At 33.4% G+C, this 18610-nt stretch overlaps 1 protein-coding gene across 1 annotated transcript in view; it reads right to left on the bottom strand.

The window, feature by feature from the left end:
* Positions 1 to 13077, bottom strand: part of Hr38 (Hormone receptor-like in 38) — a 114608-nt gene extending 101531 nt beyond the window's left edge. The window contains exon 1 of the mRNA XM_087406443.1: positions 12927 to 13077. The gene's annotated coding sequence lies outside the window, so the exon portion shown is untranslated. The remainder of the gene's footprint in view (positions 1 to 12926) is intronic.
* Positions 13078 to 18610: the final 5533 nt, after the last annotated feature.

Raw genomic sequence — 18610 nt, 5'->3', positions numbered from 1 at the left:
ACTTTATCTTATTTATTTGTGCTAATTTTCTTTGTGGCTTATTTAAATACAAAGGCATACTAATAGGGACTCTCTATGTTAAATGATTAATTTTCTTCATAGAGAAACATATCGACATGTACTATTCTTTCTGGTTTTTATCCCTCATTTTCATGAACATAATTCACGTATAAATTTATGTTACTTTATATTATATGATACTTTAATTCTATTATTGTCAAAGCTAACATACTTGTAATAATTTATTAGGCTAAGTAATTAAATTATTATTATTTTATACACATTTACACATAAAAATAAAAATAGAATAATTCAATTTTTTCTTTTGTATAATTTACTTCATTTTACGATGTAATTAATATATTATGTAATAATATGTTTTTAAATGAATTATTAAAATTTCAAAGTAAATTTATCACGAAATGTAATTAAACGGTAAAATATACTGGAAAATACTCTCGTTCTCAATTCCAATAATAGAAGATATTCGAAGTTAATTCGATTTGTCTTAATTTCAATTTGTCTTAACATCGTTCCATGGGATGCATTTCATTCGTTATTGTTTATAAAACGCGGATATTTCTATCGTTTATATTTAAATAATCGAGAGATGGCAAACTCCGGAAATCAAGTAGCATGCCTGAGTTTAATGCTCGCGTGGAGATATGCAAAAAGTATGCTGATGCCAAAGCGGACATGCACGTGGCGAAATAGCATTCTGCATATAATCCGCGACAGTTGGAGGAAGAGCGGTAAGGCATTGCATTTCGAAGTTGCTTTACCACAGTGTGTACACAAGCATGCCTTGCGTGGGTGTAGAAGAAATCGCGATCATTAAATCGCCACTGGAAATCTAGCGGGATGCGAGTGCAAAGTGCTGATACTCAAATAAATGCAAAATAAATGGAAATGTTAAACGACAAACTTTAATGATTCTGATAAGGATTATCACAAAAAAACTGAAGATATTAAAAGTTTAGAAATATATTGATCAGTGTGAGAAATATATTGATAAAATATGAAATATGTCGATAAAAGATTGAATAAATAATTAAAAGATTGGTAACTAATTAAAAAGCGAAGGAAAGAAGAATAAGAGATTTGTATATTAATTAGAAATGAAAATATATATATAACCAAAAGATAATAATTATATTATACTTGATATATTTCAAAATTGCTGTTGATATTTAAATAATAGCAAAAGAATGCGAAACATAGCGGTTAACACGCAGTTAATACAGGAAGTAAGATCTAGATGCTATATTACGACTTTCTTCATATTATATATCTGACTTGGATGACAGCAGCCAGCCACGAGTCACATCGTCCCGTCTGTAGGAGAGAAGCTCTCGGTACCTCGATCCAACGAGAGATGAATGGTGCCGGATGGTAGTAAAAGCGCGTTATAACGACAGTGAATAAATATTGGAGTACACGAGCAGTATTACCATACAATACGCATACCGCGTAGAGTCGTTTTGCGGGCCACGCAAGGGTGCGACGCTTGCTGTTGTCGCTCCTAGAACCGTTTTCTCTCTCTTTGTGTATGTGAGTGTGTATTTCTTTCTCTTTCTCTATAGCCTTCTCCCTTTGATCGCCATTAATCACCACGATCTTCCATCTAGTCCCACGCAACCATAGCGTTGGGTACACTATACGTGACATCGAAATACCAGCGGAAAGGCCTTCTCTCGATTAACTGTAAAATAGGACCTCATGCAACGCGGATATCGCTTATCTCGTAGTACGCTCTGTTCTATATCGACCTTTCGACACCGTAGACGTGGACGGGGCGAACTAGGTTTTCCTAGTAATTACTTAATAAGGTAAATATGTCTCAGTAATTGAACTAATAAGAAGGTATAATCAGTTTTATATTATTATTGATTAATTAGTAGCATTACGAAAGAAATTAATATCTACATTAAAGTTTGTTTTGTCGATAATCAAAAAATATTATGATAAATTAAAAAAAATATATAAATACAAAATTTCGTTGATATACTATATTGATTGTAACTGAATTTCTAATAAAATAAAGTTTTTAAATTTAATTTTTAGTTTTTTTTTTAATATAAAAAATACACAATATTTAGGTAAATATACAGTACAATATTTTTAAAAAAATTCAAAAATATAAAAATTATCTTTAATCATCAAGAATAAAAATATACATATGATCATTTCTGCGAAACTTGAAACTTAAACTATTTTTCTTGCAATAATTTATATGTCTTGCAAAATTATATGTGTCTATTACTTATTTTAATACAAAATATTTAACTTCTTTTTAGTTTATCATTTTTTCTTGCTGTTAACAAATATTTTATTAATTACAAATATATTGTTCATTTTTCAATTACTGAGCACATTTAGTTATTGGGACATATATTTACTTTATTAAGTATATTATCGATGGAAAAATACTGCGAAAAAAGAGTCAATCTGAAATTCCGATTTTAATGTATTATAATCAATATTCGTATAGAAATGTTAATTAACGAATCTTCATCATCCGTATCTTCATGATAATAATATGTTATTGATGATATCAATAATCTTTTCTTTTTTCAGAATAATATCCTATAGTATCTATTAACATTTGCATTGTTTGACATGTATAATTTTTAATACCATGGCAATCGTAATAATTATTGTACTCCGCGTCTGAAATATGAATATGCATATGCAACCATCAATCTATATTTTTTTTCTTTTTCACATAATTACCATCTCCATAATTAAATATCCAGGTCGTGACCTGACTTTTAAGTATCTCTTAGCGCTGTTATTTCTGTTGAATTATACAATCACAAATAAGCCGACAAATAGGCCGTTAAACTTTTGCGAATTAAAACTCTGAGTTATTCATATTAAATATATTAACTCTTTGTGGACATTAATCCGTTTGGGCATATTTCTTTTTATTTTGTAACTCGCTAAATTTTTATGAAATTTAATTTATGGAAATAATTTTTTGGATAATGTTTTTTTGCTTTATTCGAATCTGAGGTCAAAAATAAAACATTCAAAATGTGGATCCAATATGGGGAACTAGATAGAATTTTTACAAAATAATTTGATTACTTTTTTACCATTATAATATATAATACATATATAATCAAGTGTATATATAAAGTTTTCAAATTTACTTTGAAGTTCATTAGTGCTACATAAATAGTGATTACTGATTTTCAAACTTATGAGTCTTATGACATTAGATCCTCCTTCATTGGAGGTTATTATCCTTTTAAAATTCAACATTTTCAAGCTACATTCAAATTTAGCGATACCGTTTAAAATCGAGTGTCATGATATAATAATAAAATTATTTTTTTAAATTTAAATTTTAGAATTTTGAGAGCAGAATCGAATTCAGCGACAATCCTTAGAAAATAAGATATTTTAATTTTCTTGATTACAAAGTTTCCGTTATCAAAGGGTTCAGTAACTTTGTTACATCACGCGGTACAAATTCATCAATAAGCACCGCACATACTACATACGAGATTACCTACGAGACAGAAAGCGTCGACCTCCGCATTTAGACATTAAAATTCCAATCTCAGAAAAAAGCTCGTGCGATTAAGTTCTAACCGGATTCAAAGAGAATTCACACATCAACCACCGCGGTTGGTCTTTAAGGACGCGCGAGCGTGAAGTTTCAAGATGTGAGCAAACGAACAGAAACGATCGCACGTCATTAGATCCTGTTGGCCTGCTGTCTCGGAGGAACGGCCGACGCAACGTAAGCTTGCATCCCGCCGACGCCGAACGAGGGAGACGCAGCGACGTCGGCGTGGCCGCGTCCGACAAGGATGGTAGAGACAACACAAGGCGCGAGAGGAGATCAGGAGGCTGGAGAGTAAGAGCTAGAAGCGCGGTCGGAGAGGGCCGGGAGGGGAGTGGGTGAGCCGACCTCTGACCCGACTCGCGAGGGGCGGCCGGGGGATCGCGGCACCGTGGCGCATAGCTCAGGCATAGCTCGAGCATAGACACACAAGCGCGACTCGCCCGCCTTTCACTTCGCGAGGAGACGAAGGTAAGAAACGTACGTAGATAGAGGTGGCCGGGGAGTGCCCCGCCGCGCTATTATCATATTACAGCCGATTCGCCGTCGTTGACGCCGACGCCGACGCCGACGCCGACGCCGACGCCGACGCCGAAGACGCCAATGTACTTCACTGCCTGTTAATAGGCGGAATCGAGATCGATCGCTGGCTCCACATCATTTATCATTAAAATTAGAGACTAATCTTCCAAAGAAAAAATTAATTAGATGGAAAGAGAAGATTAATTGTAAGAAAGAGAAAGAGACGTTTGTCTGATTATCTTGAAAAATATTAATTTAACTATTAAATCATTAAACAAAGCATTGAAATTATATTTTTATAAATGTTTTTAAAATTATTTATATATATAATATTTTATTATTTATATACAGTATTTTATTCATTGACAGACTATTCAATTTTTTAGATTTATTTTATATATATACATATACACGTCTATTATCTGTTTTTTCAACATTGTTTCCAAATTATTTAATTAATTCCCAAAACATTGGGAAAAAATACATTTATATCATATAAAAGAAACGGTAATTAATATTTTAAAGGTAACTTTCGAAAATTATCATTACATGTTATATATAATAATAAAATATCTATTTCGAAAAATGATTACGGCATCATTTATGACAGGATTATCATACGACGCGATCGCGGATGAATACTATATTTCACACTGGGATTACGCAAAGAATAGTATCGAGGCGTGCACCTTAGGCAGCGTTCGGCCGCACAATTTTTGCACACCGCGGTGAGAAAAAAATAAAAGTCGCCGCCCGCTGCGAGAGCGCGATTGACGCGCGTGATCTCGCGAGCCGAGACGAAAGTGATATCGTTGCACTGTGAACGGGACGTTTATTATCCTTTTTATTATCGCGCCTGGATCCGCTATTTCCCGCGCGCGATTCGTTCTCATAATCGTTGCGCGATTATTTCTGCAAAACTCCCGGAGTGTGACGGCGTAATTGTAACTTATTGAATAATTATAGTGATAGTAATTGCGGTAACAGTGGTAGTGTGGCAGAAATAGGGCTGTTACTTTTCCTGAATATTGCAATACGCCAAGTATTTCCCTAAAGTAACGAGTAATTATAAAGGTACGTACAATTTCATGCTGATTCAACTCTTATTTTAGCATCAATCAAAATTGATTACGTGGTTAAAATTGACGAACATCAAGCGTTGATCACATGACTTTTGATGCTAAAAATCATTGTAAAAAATTACTTAAAAATTCAGACATATTTTTGTGCAAATCTGATATCTGAAAATATTTTCGAACTATCTTAATTATCAGAGTAATTTTTTTTTTAATGAATAGTGGTTTGTCTGTCCAAAATATTTAGAATTGTAGAATTGGTGTCTAAAAAATTAGAAAATATATTTAAAAGCAGTACTACTTAAAATTTTAGGCAGTGATTTTATAACTTGATGCGTGATTATTTTTAGCGATTTCTTTGCTTTTTTGATCGATCTCTTCGATGTATTCTTTTACTGAAGACTAACTATAAGCAATTTAATAAAATTTTATGAAGAAAATTGAAATTTTATGAAGAAAATTGAAATTTTAACACTTTTTAAGCGAAGCAATAATCAGATAAAATATTGCTCTTGATAAAATATTTATCTTGAGAATATAAGGTATTTTAATAAAAATTTTGAAAACAATCACGTCTCATTCAGTAGCTAGTCTCTAGCCTCCAAATTACATATTATAGATGACATACTTATTAATATTTGTTTTTTTTTAATATATTTTTTTTTTATAATTTTGAAAGCAATATTTCATATACATATATATAAAGCAAATACTGTTAGCTGTAATATTCTGTTGGAATTATAGTAAGGTGATAAGCGTCGAGCTTTAGTAAAGGTAACTTAAGAAGAAATTATCATTACAAAATGAAAATTTAAACGATAATTAAGCAGGAAGATAAAAATAAAAATATGAATTTAATAAATGATTTTTATGGTATCCGAATTTTTATGGTATATACGGAAGATTGATTACATAATATTAGTCAGCTGTTAATCAATGTATTATCAAACAATCTGTACATTTCTCTCTTTATACTCGTGATATGATTGAACGTAACAACAAACAGTAAACTACTACTTATTTCCGTGTACACGACACCGTGTTTCGAATATATCTCAAACCAGCTTTAACGGAAATATCGGAGTCGATTGCGAGTGTCGACGAGTTGTTCGCTCGAGTGAGCGCAAGATTGACGAGATAATCGCGAGGCGAGACGCGAGTGATTTCGACGCGTGGTAGATGGCACATTCGTTATCATCTTTATTAGCCCATGTGTTTCTGTTCTTCTTTTATGCAGGTTTCACTATGCAAAACTGCCAACGCGCAATTAACGATTTGGTGTTTTCACCGTTAGCAAAAAAAAGAAGTCTCTTCAGATTTTTACCTCAATAACATATAATTTGACGTTCACGACTGTGAATAAACGTAATTAACTCATAAACGGATGAGCGATCCACTGCAGAAAATATGTCAGTTATTTTTGCAACGAGTTCATTGAAATTCTTACAACATAGAAATGTTTTATAATTGGATATATCGATATTTCCCAATTTTTCACACACATGTTTTATTTTAAAAAAGATAAAAACACATGACTCTTTCTATATATATATCGCTCTCTTACTTAGAAAATGACAACTTAAAAAAGAAAAATATACTATCTTCCATTTTGACAGAAAATTATTGAATGATCTAATAATATTAGCAAAGAATATATTCTTAACGCGCTTAAGTATCATTTTTGTTATTTTTGTTTCACAACTCTTAAAAAATCATTCTTTTCGAGTTATAACTATTTTGACATTTTTTTTTAATCTATTTTAGTTGTAACAATTTTGATGATTTTTTAATGAAATTAAATTAATTCATTTCTTACGATTGACGCAAGATAATCTTTACTTATTCATGATTTTAATTCGAAAAATCATGTTTCTCAAGTTACTGAGATGTCACTTTTGAAAGGAAGCTATACGTATTCCCCAATTTATTTCCAAATAGACTTTCAACCGAATTTAATTTAACGCTGCTTAATTATTGAAATACAAAGTTTCAAAAATCAAAAATTCAGATTACTACTTTTTTCATTTATCAAATTTAACAGAAGATTTGTCCTTCAATCAGACTGTGTGCAGTTTTATATGTTTTTACAAGGCTACATTATCTCTACACAACTAGACATTATGCATAACAGGTTTGACCCACCAATGCAGTCCCGGTCTGAGAATAACCGGGAAAGCGCGTGCGTCTCTCGCCCGACATGGCGGGACGACGAAATCACTTTCATCGCTGCTCGTGTCTTCGCGCGTGCCAATCACAATGATGGCGCGCAATATCGGCGCGCGGACCTCGGGAATTACGTACCGGTACTCCTCGCGTGGTGAGGATTCGCGCTGGTAACGTAAGCGCGGAAAGAAGGAAAAGTGATCGGAATAAGAGAGAGAGAGAGAGAGAGAGAGAGACAGGCGAGGCCGAAGAGTACCGGTGAGAGTGCACGGCCGTAACGTACGGTACGAGTCGTGCTGGCATGCTCGTAGGTCGACCCACAGAGCGCGAGCTCGCGCGACGTGTAATTATCATCTCCCAAGGGCCTATCCCACGCTATCCAAGTTAAGTGGGACACAGCCGATTACTGCGTGAGCGATTAGAAGAGAAGAGCGCAGGGAAGGCGCCGCGTACAACCTGGAAGAGGCTATTTTCCTGAATCCCTTCCTTGAATCGTGAACTGAGAAAGAATGCGAATTTGTCAATAAATTAATGAATTAGAATCTTGTCTCACTAACATCGATTAGCATTAAATCACTAATCAATTAAATTGTCTGTCATTATCTGTTACGTAACATCATTTAGTATTGAAGTCAAAATTAATTTTAACATAATAGTTAGATTATTCAAATCACGTAATAATTAAAGATTGATTTGCGTGATATCATATGTATAATATTCGTATTTTGTACACGAGGAATAATTAAAGTCTATCAATCGGTAATGACAAGATTACAAATATAAATGCTCGATACTTTATATGAATGGAGACAAACTGTTTTGCAAATATAATGAATGAAACTTACTACATTGAATTAAATCTTGATTAATTTCCATCTATTAAAAAATATTTAATGAAATCATCAACTCTAATCCGACTTGAATATGTAGAACTAATAGGAGAAAGTATCGAACGTCACGATTGAGAAATATGTTACAATCTCATATGTATACTTATAATAGATGTATATTTATTATAATTTTGAATTTTCTTGAATTATATGTATATGTGTATAAAAACGTTATATAAAAAAAGGTATAGAACAAAACATTGCAAAAATTTTGAGAAAAAGACGCTGCATGTACTGTTGAATTATTTCGATCTCATCATATTAATAATTTCTGAGAAAATGTAAAATTTAATAAAAAAGCAGCTTTTTTAGATACACGTTTAGTTATTACACATTAACGCTCTTACGATTTTACACCGAAACAATTATGAGCCTGATTGCGTTATGACAATTCAGGTGCATAAAAGCTTGCATCAATTGTTACGTGTGGGTGTAGGTGGTAAGAGATAGAACACAATGAATTTCTACTCGCGATATCGAACTTCTCGAGCATAAAGAGACGTGATTAAATTAGACGCAGCGCAGCTGATCACCGCCGTGAGTGATTAGAACGGAGAGGGATGTCAGTGGAGAAGAGGAAGGATAAGCTCGACGGATGATTGATTCGTGTTTCTCCTGTCGGAGAACGAGAAGGAAATGAACCTGTCCGCGTTAACGCGGCCCCCGCTACTTATCATTTCACCACGCATAATTGCGCCATAATAACCGTATGTGTTGTGCGCTCGATTGTAGCGATTACATAAAAGAAGATCTAGAAGTACGGAACGAATTATTTCTCACAGAAATTAACGCGAATATGTAATTGACTATTTGAATATAATTATTTATTCCCAATAATGTAATATCGCGATTTGAACAGGTTATTAAATGAGTTATAAATAGATAAGTAATAAAATAAATTTACAAATCATTAAAATCTTTTAGATGTTCTTTAAATTGCTATTTTATTAAAATTATATTTGATCAGTAGTTATTGATACTTTTGTTGCTAAGAAATATTATGATAAGAACCATGTAATTTTTTCAGAATTATAAATTAAGAAATTAAAAGAGAGAGAGAGAGAGAGAGAGAGAGAGAGAGAGAGAGAGAAAGGAAAGAAGAAAAAGAGAATCAAAGAGTAAATTAAATTAATTATATTTAGGAATATTAAAAACGTGACGTTCGATTATTTCATTAATCGACATAATTGACGATCATGTATAATAGTTTGCTGTTATTGATGATGATATGTTTACTGCGATGAATCATTTGCATTAGCAGTACCACGAATTTCGTTCATGATAATAAGCAATGAGTCGAACAGATTCTGAAATAATCCGACCAAATTAAATAGACATCCTTGTTTTTAATTGCGCGACATCCGAATTCATCAGAATTTAATTAACTAATTATGGAGATAAGAAGATAAAAAGATCGTTGATTGTAAATGAAGCATATACAGACCTACGCATGAATATACCTACGAAATACATCATTACGTAATTACGACGTTTATAAATTTGTGTGCTCGCTAAGTTTGGCATATTGCAATTCTCACGCTTGAGTAAGTGATGGTTTACGTAATTCCGATGTTACTCGAAAACTGGTAGAATTCACGCCAAGCTTTTATAATTGCCAAGACATTTGGAATGTTTCGTAATATTTTTTTATCCAACGTTATGTACACAAATTATAATTAATTAACGACGTAGAGTTTCAATGATTAAATTTTTCTACTCGCTGAAAAAATGGTTTTGCATAAATATTTAAGAATTTAGCTATACATTGTATATGTATATATGTATATTCTAACAACCAGTTTGAGCATCTTTCGTAATTATTTCGATGCTCCAACAATACTATTTTCAGATCTGTATCTAGTTAAATTTTTAGGTCAGCAAAGTTTTTTTCGTGCTAGCACATACATTGAACAAGAATAATATTATATCAACATTTATTATTTTAATAGAAAATAATTTTGTTAATTTAACTATAACACTATTAATGAAATAAATACATCATGCTTTTGGTAATAAAATTGGTTTAATAAAATTATATTGGTTTCTCGCGATTAATACGAGTTTATTGTTATTATAAATCAACAAGTTATTATAAATCACTGTTATTATAAATCACATTTAATTATTTTTAATTAAAATAATGCTATTGATACATTATTTTTTTCAGTATAACTGAGTTAAATTCTTACTTTCCTTTAAGAATCTACAATGAGCAAAGCATCAGGCAAGTAAAATCGATTGAGCGATTAGGCTTCGATTAATCGTGACTCTGATGTCTTGGTGCGAAAATCGCGGGAGAAGACAATAGATACCGTTCGGAAATTAAGCGCAATGAGAAAGGGCGGAACGCAACGTCGACGGCGAGCATGATCGTTCGCGAGAGGCCTAACGGTTCTTTCTCTCCCAAGACTAACGTCGGAGGTATACTTTCGATGTTATTCTTTATAACTCGATTATAACTGTTTTAAATTTATGTAAGTGCGACGATGATAGGTCGACAACAGCGAGATTGAGTGCCGATAGTCATCGGTACTCAGGTAAGCCAAGAGAAGAGATTACTCCCACACGTAAATCGTTATTGACATTGACCAGTTTCCACTCGTATACAAACGAACAACTATTCAAAATTACATTCTCGTGAAACAGAAAGTTCTCTAATGAACGCGACACGCAACATTTAAGTCAACACTTAATTACTCAAGCAGAACAACAAGTCGTGATAACGTCAAAGTATGACATTAAAATAAAATAAATCGGAAATGATTGAAAAATGACTTTTAGTGATCATTTCGCTATCATTTTGATATCATAATGACTTGTTGTTCTGCTTAGGTAATCACTTGCGGTTTTCGAAACGAAAGAGAAAGTAGGGGATAAATAAAATAATTTTTAGACTCGACTATTTTTTTGTTTTAGATAGACGTAATAAATATCACTAAATGCGATAAGTATTTCATAATTGGTTTAATAATTCAACGTTTATAATTTCAAAAAAATCTCGACTAATGCGACATTTTATACTAATTTACGATGCTACGGAATTAAAAATATTACCGAGAGACACGTGATCAACATTCAGTCGCTGTTACCTCGGTTTCGCTAATACGATCGTGTCTAATTACAAGCGCAATAGTACCGAACGATTGTTAAAGAACGGCACGTACATTTAGAGATTGCGCGACCTCGCTGCGATTACGACTAGGTGAGAACCATTGGGAGAGAAGTCGTGCGCGACGTTGGTGGCCGCCACCCGGAACAGACGACGACGACGAGACGGTTATGGAGCCATCAGATTCCTTTGGACTCCATTCATCTAAGATCTGTTGTCATCGTCAACACTAATAACGCGAGACGAATACACCGACAATACCGCTAAATGCACACTGATAAAATCATCATGCGACGCGTATGTCCATTTTTTAACCTTGGCCATTTATCATATTAGATGGTAGATAATTTATATGGAAGAAAACAGGGCGTAGCATTGTATCCCTGAAACGAGGGATATTATATATCTAACTTACACCGGAACGTATGACATTTCTTTGACTCCTACTGCAAAGATACCGGATGGCGTTGGTCGTTTCAATTTAATGTCAAGTTACTAATATGTGATAAAACAACAAGATACCGATGAGTTGATTACTGGTAAATCAGTGATTTTTACTGTAAGGTCACATAATGACCTTACAGATGTAACATGTTAATTTATCACACCTTTTTATCTGATATGAAATTAATGTAATATTTGCGGGTTAAATACGTTTTGAAATATGACAACTACAGATCAAGAATAATAATTGCATTCAGCAAAAAAGCTGTATTATCTCACAATATCTCTCAATTGATCATTCTTGAAACGTTCACTTTAATATATATTAAAGAAATTGTTAAACATTACTCGACGTAGGTTTCCTTATATTTTCTATATACATGAGTAATTAGAAAAGTTGGTAAATTTCTACGAGATGACGCCACAATTCATAAAGTGACGTCACTGTATAATAATTTTTAACAACTTTTGTCGGATGCATTAAAATCCGACAGAAAATCCGAGATTGAAAAGTAGGGAGTAACAAATTTTAATCCATCGAAAATTATGTATTATGATAGGTTGAAATCTGTTATCCATTGTTGCCTGTATTTTTCAGTTGTGCATTAGATTTAACGTTTGAATCGAATCACATTCGTAATGACCGTATACAATGGAAAAAACTAGTTTTATGCCGTCATAAAATATTTTTATTGAAGAAATTAACAAGCGCGCAGATAAAAGCTGAGTTGGATGGGAACTAAGTATGCAGCCCTTAAAGGAGACTATATGTTGAAAAAAAAATTGATTTTAAAAAAAGCGTTTTACTTTTTTACCAATTTTTCGAACTACCTACGAAGATTATGATGATAACAAGATCGCAGTAGCGATTACTACAATTATTACTCAAGATTTGATAAGACGCATTGCGCGCGTTTGCGACATCGGCCATTAGAAAAAACGATCGATGCTCTCGCCTCGTTTCGCGTGCGACAAAAAAGTCATCGATAGATGATGTGTAATCGTCCATGTGGCGACCGTAAATTGGAAAGACGCGAGAGGACGGTACCTGACGTCATTCAGCCTAACGAGATTAGAACGCGTTTGGTACCGTCGACTCTCTGACGACGTACGTACGTCCATTGAAAAAAAAAGGTGGAAAAACTTACCCACTCCGATGTGCTGCAAAAAAACAGCGACTCCTACGACGCGTTGTCTAGAAATAGTCTGATCCGGATTTTACCAGTAGGCGAATAGCGAATATTTACTCCGATGAATATCAATGTGATGAATGCAAGATCCCTGAAAGCAAAGAAAATGTTAGAATATACAATCTCAATAGCTTCAAACTTTAGCGACATATAAGGAAAGATGCTGAGAAAAAGAAAAAGAGCTCGCATGTTCAAATCTATCATTTTATAGATAGAAAATCACTTTGAGAAACAGTTTCGTTATGCACACAGAAAGAACGACTCGAATATCAACAAATAGCTGAATGTAGGTCTTTTGCTGGAATATCTATTATTTTAGCTAGATACACATCTAAAAATAAATCTGGGAACAATTTTTTTGTCATTAAAATAATTACCCGTATAATAATTAAACATTGATGGATTGATTAATGTTATACAGTTTCAATATTCTAGCAACCAATTTAAATGTCCACAACATAATTATTTTAATAGTTCGAACAAAATTAATGTTTAGTATTTGTAATCAGTTAAATTTTTAGACACTTCAGCAAAACGTTCCTTTCTTGTATTTATGCTCTTAAAAAGTAATTTTGAAAACGCTTCAATGTTGAGTAGCTTTATTTTCCTAGTTGAAATAATTGCCGAGAAAAAAATAGTAGTTTCAAATTTCATAATTTCAAAGGTCGTACTAAAAAATGTTTCTTCATGCGTCGAATTTTTCTAAAGAATGAAAATCGGGGTGTAGTTCGTTCGGTCGAGGGTTAAAAGATCTATTCGCAACCCAGCTCACTTTGTCAACCCGCGGTTAAAGCATCAATAACCCGTACGTATATATTCTTATTGCCCGTCGCCGCTGTGCACCTTTCTCTCTCGCTCAAGGAAACGGAGTACCGGAGCATCCCGCGGGCGAGAAAGGGTCGGCGAGGTTCTGTGCGAGCGGCTCACCGTAGGCAACTCGCGTCCTTTTTCCCGCAGCGCACGAAAGCGGAGACAATGGATACGTGGGCGCAGTATCGCGAACCCTAACCCCGGGTGATCCCATATTCTCCGTTCTCTCCCTCTTTCTTACTCTGGCAAATGCCCTCCTCCTTCGTCTCTTACTCTATCGCTAAGTCTCTATCCTCAGATCGCTGTCGGAGACTCGCAGACCCTCTACAGATTCTCTCTCTTTCTTTCTGCCTCACCTGCATCTCTTCAGGTATTTCTCTTTATCTCCGGCCTCCGAGAGTGCCGCTGCACGCTTACGAAATCATAAAAGCGCCTCGCGTATGCTTGCGCTTGTGTGTAGTCACCTTCTATTGTGCCACCGAAACGTGCTATATGGGGCAATTTAAGAACAACAATTGTAATTTAAGAACAACAATCGCGAGATTTTATAAACGTATTACATTTCATTAAAAGGTATGTCTGATTTTTTTCAGGTAGATAGAAAATCGAAGATACGCGAAATATCTTATTAATGAAAACCATTCTAACCACGCACAATTAATAATTAACATTTGATATCATTAAAGATATCATAAACATTAATTATCTTGCTGTTGTAAGATAAATTTCTTATAGTACCATCATTAATTCTAACATCATTAATTATTTAGAATGCCATCAATGTGACATGAAAATGATGACTTTTATAATTATTATTTGTATTAGATCGGCGAGAATAAATCAGTTAATTCGCTTTGGCCGAAAAGTGACTTACTTCTCTTAATTAGTGACTTTAATAGAAGATCAATAATAGCTTAAAAAGTTTATAAATTTCGTATTTTTGTAAAATAAAAAATAAGTATTTAAAATTTTTATTTCTACCTGTTGTCTTTTAAAATTTTATTTGTATTTACATTTAAAAATGTTATTTCTTTCAAACAAAGCCGCATTTCTTACGCTTCTTTGCATTTACTATGTTGGTCTTTTATTGTAAAATGCTCGAAATTTTTATATCGGCTCTCAACAAAATACTCTCACAAAGCGAATTTATTCTTATTATCGGTATTACCATGGAATATAATTTTAAAACTGTATATTTCCTGGTATGAAACCCATTCACGCAGTGTGTTCGAAATGGCAAAGTTGAAGATTCCATGTCGGGCTTTCATCGGGATGAAAAGAAAGGCGAATAATGGGATTAGAAGTTCGTGTGCAATCTGACTGCTCCTTTTACCGGGCGATTGCAAAATCGCCACGGGACTCGGATCTTGTTTGACAGTGCGAGGATGCCGGACAAGATTTCGCGTTAGAACTTCCGAAAGGAGAACTCCCTGCTTCTTGTGCACGATTACGAGCGGACATTGTCGTGAATAACACGAATGGACTTTTTCTGAGTCAATAATCGTGGCCTGAGAAGAAAGCTTGTGTTTGTTTTTCAGACTGCGGCGGACACTAATTTTATATGGTTAGATATCGTGCAGGAAACGGAAGAGTCATAGAGGAAGAAGAGCCGCAACGTTCTGGTGAACTTCCGTACTTCGTGATTGGGAATAAAAGACGCGACACGATGGATCCACTTTCTTTATAAATACGATGTATCATAAAATCTTTCACAGCAAAGTGCATTCCAAAAGAATGTATTAAGGATATATATTAAAGATATATATGTATATATATCACTAACATGTCGTATTTAAGAATACCAAAAATATAAAAATTTTATAGAATGTTATATTATCTGAATCTATGAGCACAATTCTCTTATTGGTTTAAGGATCGGTTGTTTCATTTTTAGATAAACTATGTAATAATTTATTTAACAAAAGAATAAAAAAAGAGTAAAATGTGAGTTGAAGTTTATCGAAAGGTGAAACCCACTAAGAATTATTTTTGTTTGTCGTGATTCTTAAAATAACGTTTGGTAATACTACGGAAAAATATCTATGAAAAACTAAGAATTTCTAAAAAAAATAAATCTCACTCTACGTCTCACTACAAATATCTACAAAAAATGAAGAATTTTCTAGTGCAGTTTAATGCAGGAATAAAAAACAGCTCTTTGAAAAGTCCCAGAAAAATCATTGTTCGAAATCTCATTTTCGGAGGAAAGATCCGGATCCGATTTGAACTGTAGTGCCACTAAATGGATGGATTTTCATCAAAAGTTTTTAAATGATTGACTGATATTAGATTATTTAGCTGACTTTTAACTGATATTTAATAACCAAAACATCCTTCAATCATTCGTTTCTAAAGTTAAGTTTAGATAAATTTATTTACAATTTTTCAGCATATTAACACCTTTCTAATATGATGCCTGATTGAGTATCAAATTATTAAAAATTGCTTGTCAATTTATTAGGTGTTGGAATTAATTCGTAGCGTTTTTTAATGAAAGAATGTTATTTATTTCACATGAGCATTAAAAAATACATTAATGAAAGTACTTCCCATCACTTGTAAAACGCTACGAATTAATTCCAACACCTAATAGTTTAATTCGTGATATTACAGTAGTTTAATTGCGTTTATAAGTCCGGAAACCAATTCGGTTCAGTTCAAATGACAAATATGGGATATATGTATAGTATAGATATATATATATATATATAATTCACATTGAATTATTTAAGCATTAAAGATCTAGTTTCAACCAGTATAGGCATTTCTAGTTCGTATTAGATAAGAGTTAATAGGCGTCATCACGAGCGAGTTAACAATCTTCATTTATTTAAAAAACAAGATAATATATAAAAAGAATGATTTCGCTAAATAATAATCTAAAAATATGTGGATTTTAAAAGTATTTATATTCTAGATATTAAGTCATAAAACTAATCATGTTACGTATATAAAAAAATAGGGCACATAAAAATAGGACACAAGCTGGTTGCTTAGAATGTCAAAACTTTTTACAGTATTACTCATTCTGTTTGAACATCCTACACAATTATTATATTTTATCCAACAAAATTATTTTCAGATCTGTATCTAGCTAAATTTTTAGATACTTCGGCAAACTCATTCTTTTCGAGGTTTTCTTTGTGTAGCTGTTAAAGCCGTTTTAATTTTAGCCACCAGAAATAGATCTATAGATAGTAAATTTAATAGGAGACAATATAGCTAAGATGATAATATAAGAAAAGAAGAGATTATTAGATTAATCTTCGATTAATAATAATTTATCTTTGATAAGAGAAATTTATTTTCCAGAGAGAAGAACGATTTATTCGCAGAGGTTCTAGATGTCTTTTTAAAATATCTGAATGGCCATGCCTCTCGATAATCGATTGTCATTGTTACCTCGCGCGAAGGAGTTATCGAGGTTCGAGGCCGAGTAAGAATCAAGAGAACGGGAAAAGCAACTCCGTATTCAATTTTGGGGAGGGTTGAGAATCTCTCGCCGTCATGTTCTCAGGATCGGAAGTGTAGTGTCGATTTTGCAACGATGCGAGATACTTTCTGTCGGCACGTTATGCAACACGATGCGTATTTACTCGTACTTCTCTCAAGCACGAGAAGTTGAACGGCCGCAAAATTTCCACGATACGATCTACTTACTGTGAGCGCGTCGAATTCGAGCAATTTATCGTGATACTCGAGTAAGCTGGGCAATGCCGTAAAGATCGAGTTAGATAATCCGATCGACAAGCGAGATAAACTTCTCAAATCTTATTGCGACATTATAAATAATTATAGTCATAAAATAAATATAACGTAATATTAAAGATCTATTAAACAATTAGTTTACTATAAAATGTCTCTACAAATGGATCCTTATTACAATCATTTGTCATAACACTTTATCTATTATCTCTTACAACAGATAATTCCGTCATTGAACTCGAGTATTCTTAATATGTTTGGAGATTAATTAATTAAACTTGGACAAATTCAGAAAGTCAACTTTGGTACTTTCTCTGTGCCACTCTAGTTCCTCTCAGATTCTGCAATCGAATCAACGGCATGACCTTGAATAGATTTAATCAAAAAATTCGAAGATAGGTCAAAGTATCACTTTTTCGAGCGGATTCTCATCTATTCTCCGATGAGGGTTATGCAGGTGTTACGTCGCGCCACTCGAAGTGCTACGAAACATTTTGTTGTTCGATTAGATGGGGGAAGCGAGGGGACACCGGGAACGATCGCAGGTCGAAGGAGAGAAGACACAATTGAATGTTGGCGGATCCGTGGGCGGGACGCAGTTCGATTGTTTCTTTATCGCGATCATCCTTGTTCCCTCTCCTACAATGGCAATGGCGATCTCACTCGACATAGTGTTCCCGTAGATTTATACAGGGTGTCCTCTCAACTGCATATTTATTAACAAACTGCAATACCGCATTATCACAATAGTCATTAACTCTTTCATTTCTACTATTAAAAGCTTTGAATTTAAATTAATTGAATTCCTTTAAATACATCTAGTCGCGATCAACTGATATGCATTCTACTTATTGATATGATTTCATTTACAATCCTTCGAAATACAGTTCTTCAATATTCAATAATTTATAGAAGCTGTAATTATCGATTAGTAACAGATTCTATTAGAGAAAGAATTCTGATCTCGAAAATTAGACGTTATTAAAGATTGTTATTAATATATATTGTGGACAGTATAGAAACTACCATTTTTTTTTTCATCATTAACCCCCCTTGGGTTAACAGGAATTTCGTTATCATGTATAATTTCAAGGGTTCATTAATTCAAACTTTTTAAAATATTTTTG

This window comes from Acromyrmex echinatior, chromosome 5 (assembly GCF_024713525.1).
Source record: "Acromyrmex echinatior isolate Ae372 chromosome 5, ASM2471352v2, whole genome shotgun sequence".
Classification (NCBI taxonomy): Eukaryota; Metazoa; Arthropoda; class Insecta; order Hymenoptera; family Formicidae; genus Acromyrmex; species Acromyrmex echinatior.
Note: the sequence above shows the minus strand (reverse complement) of the source record. Positions and strands in the feature narration are given on the sequence as shown.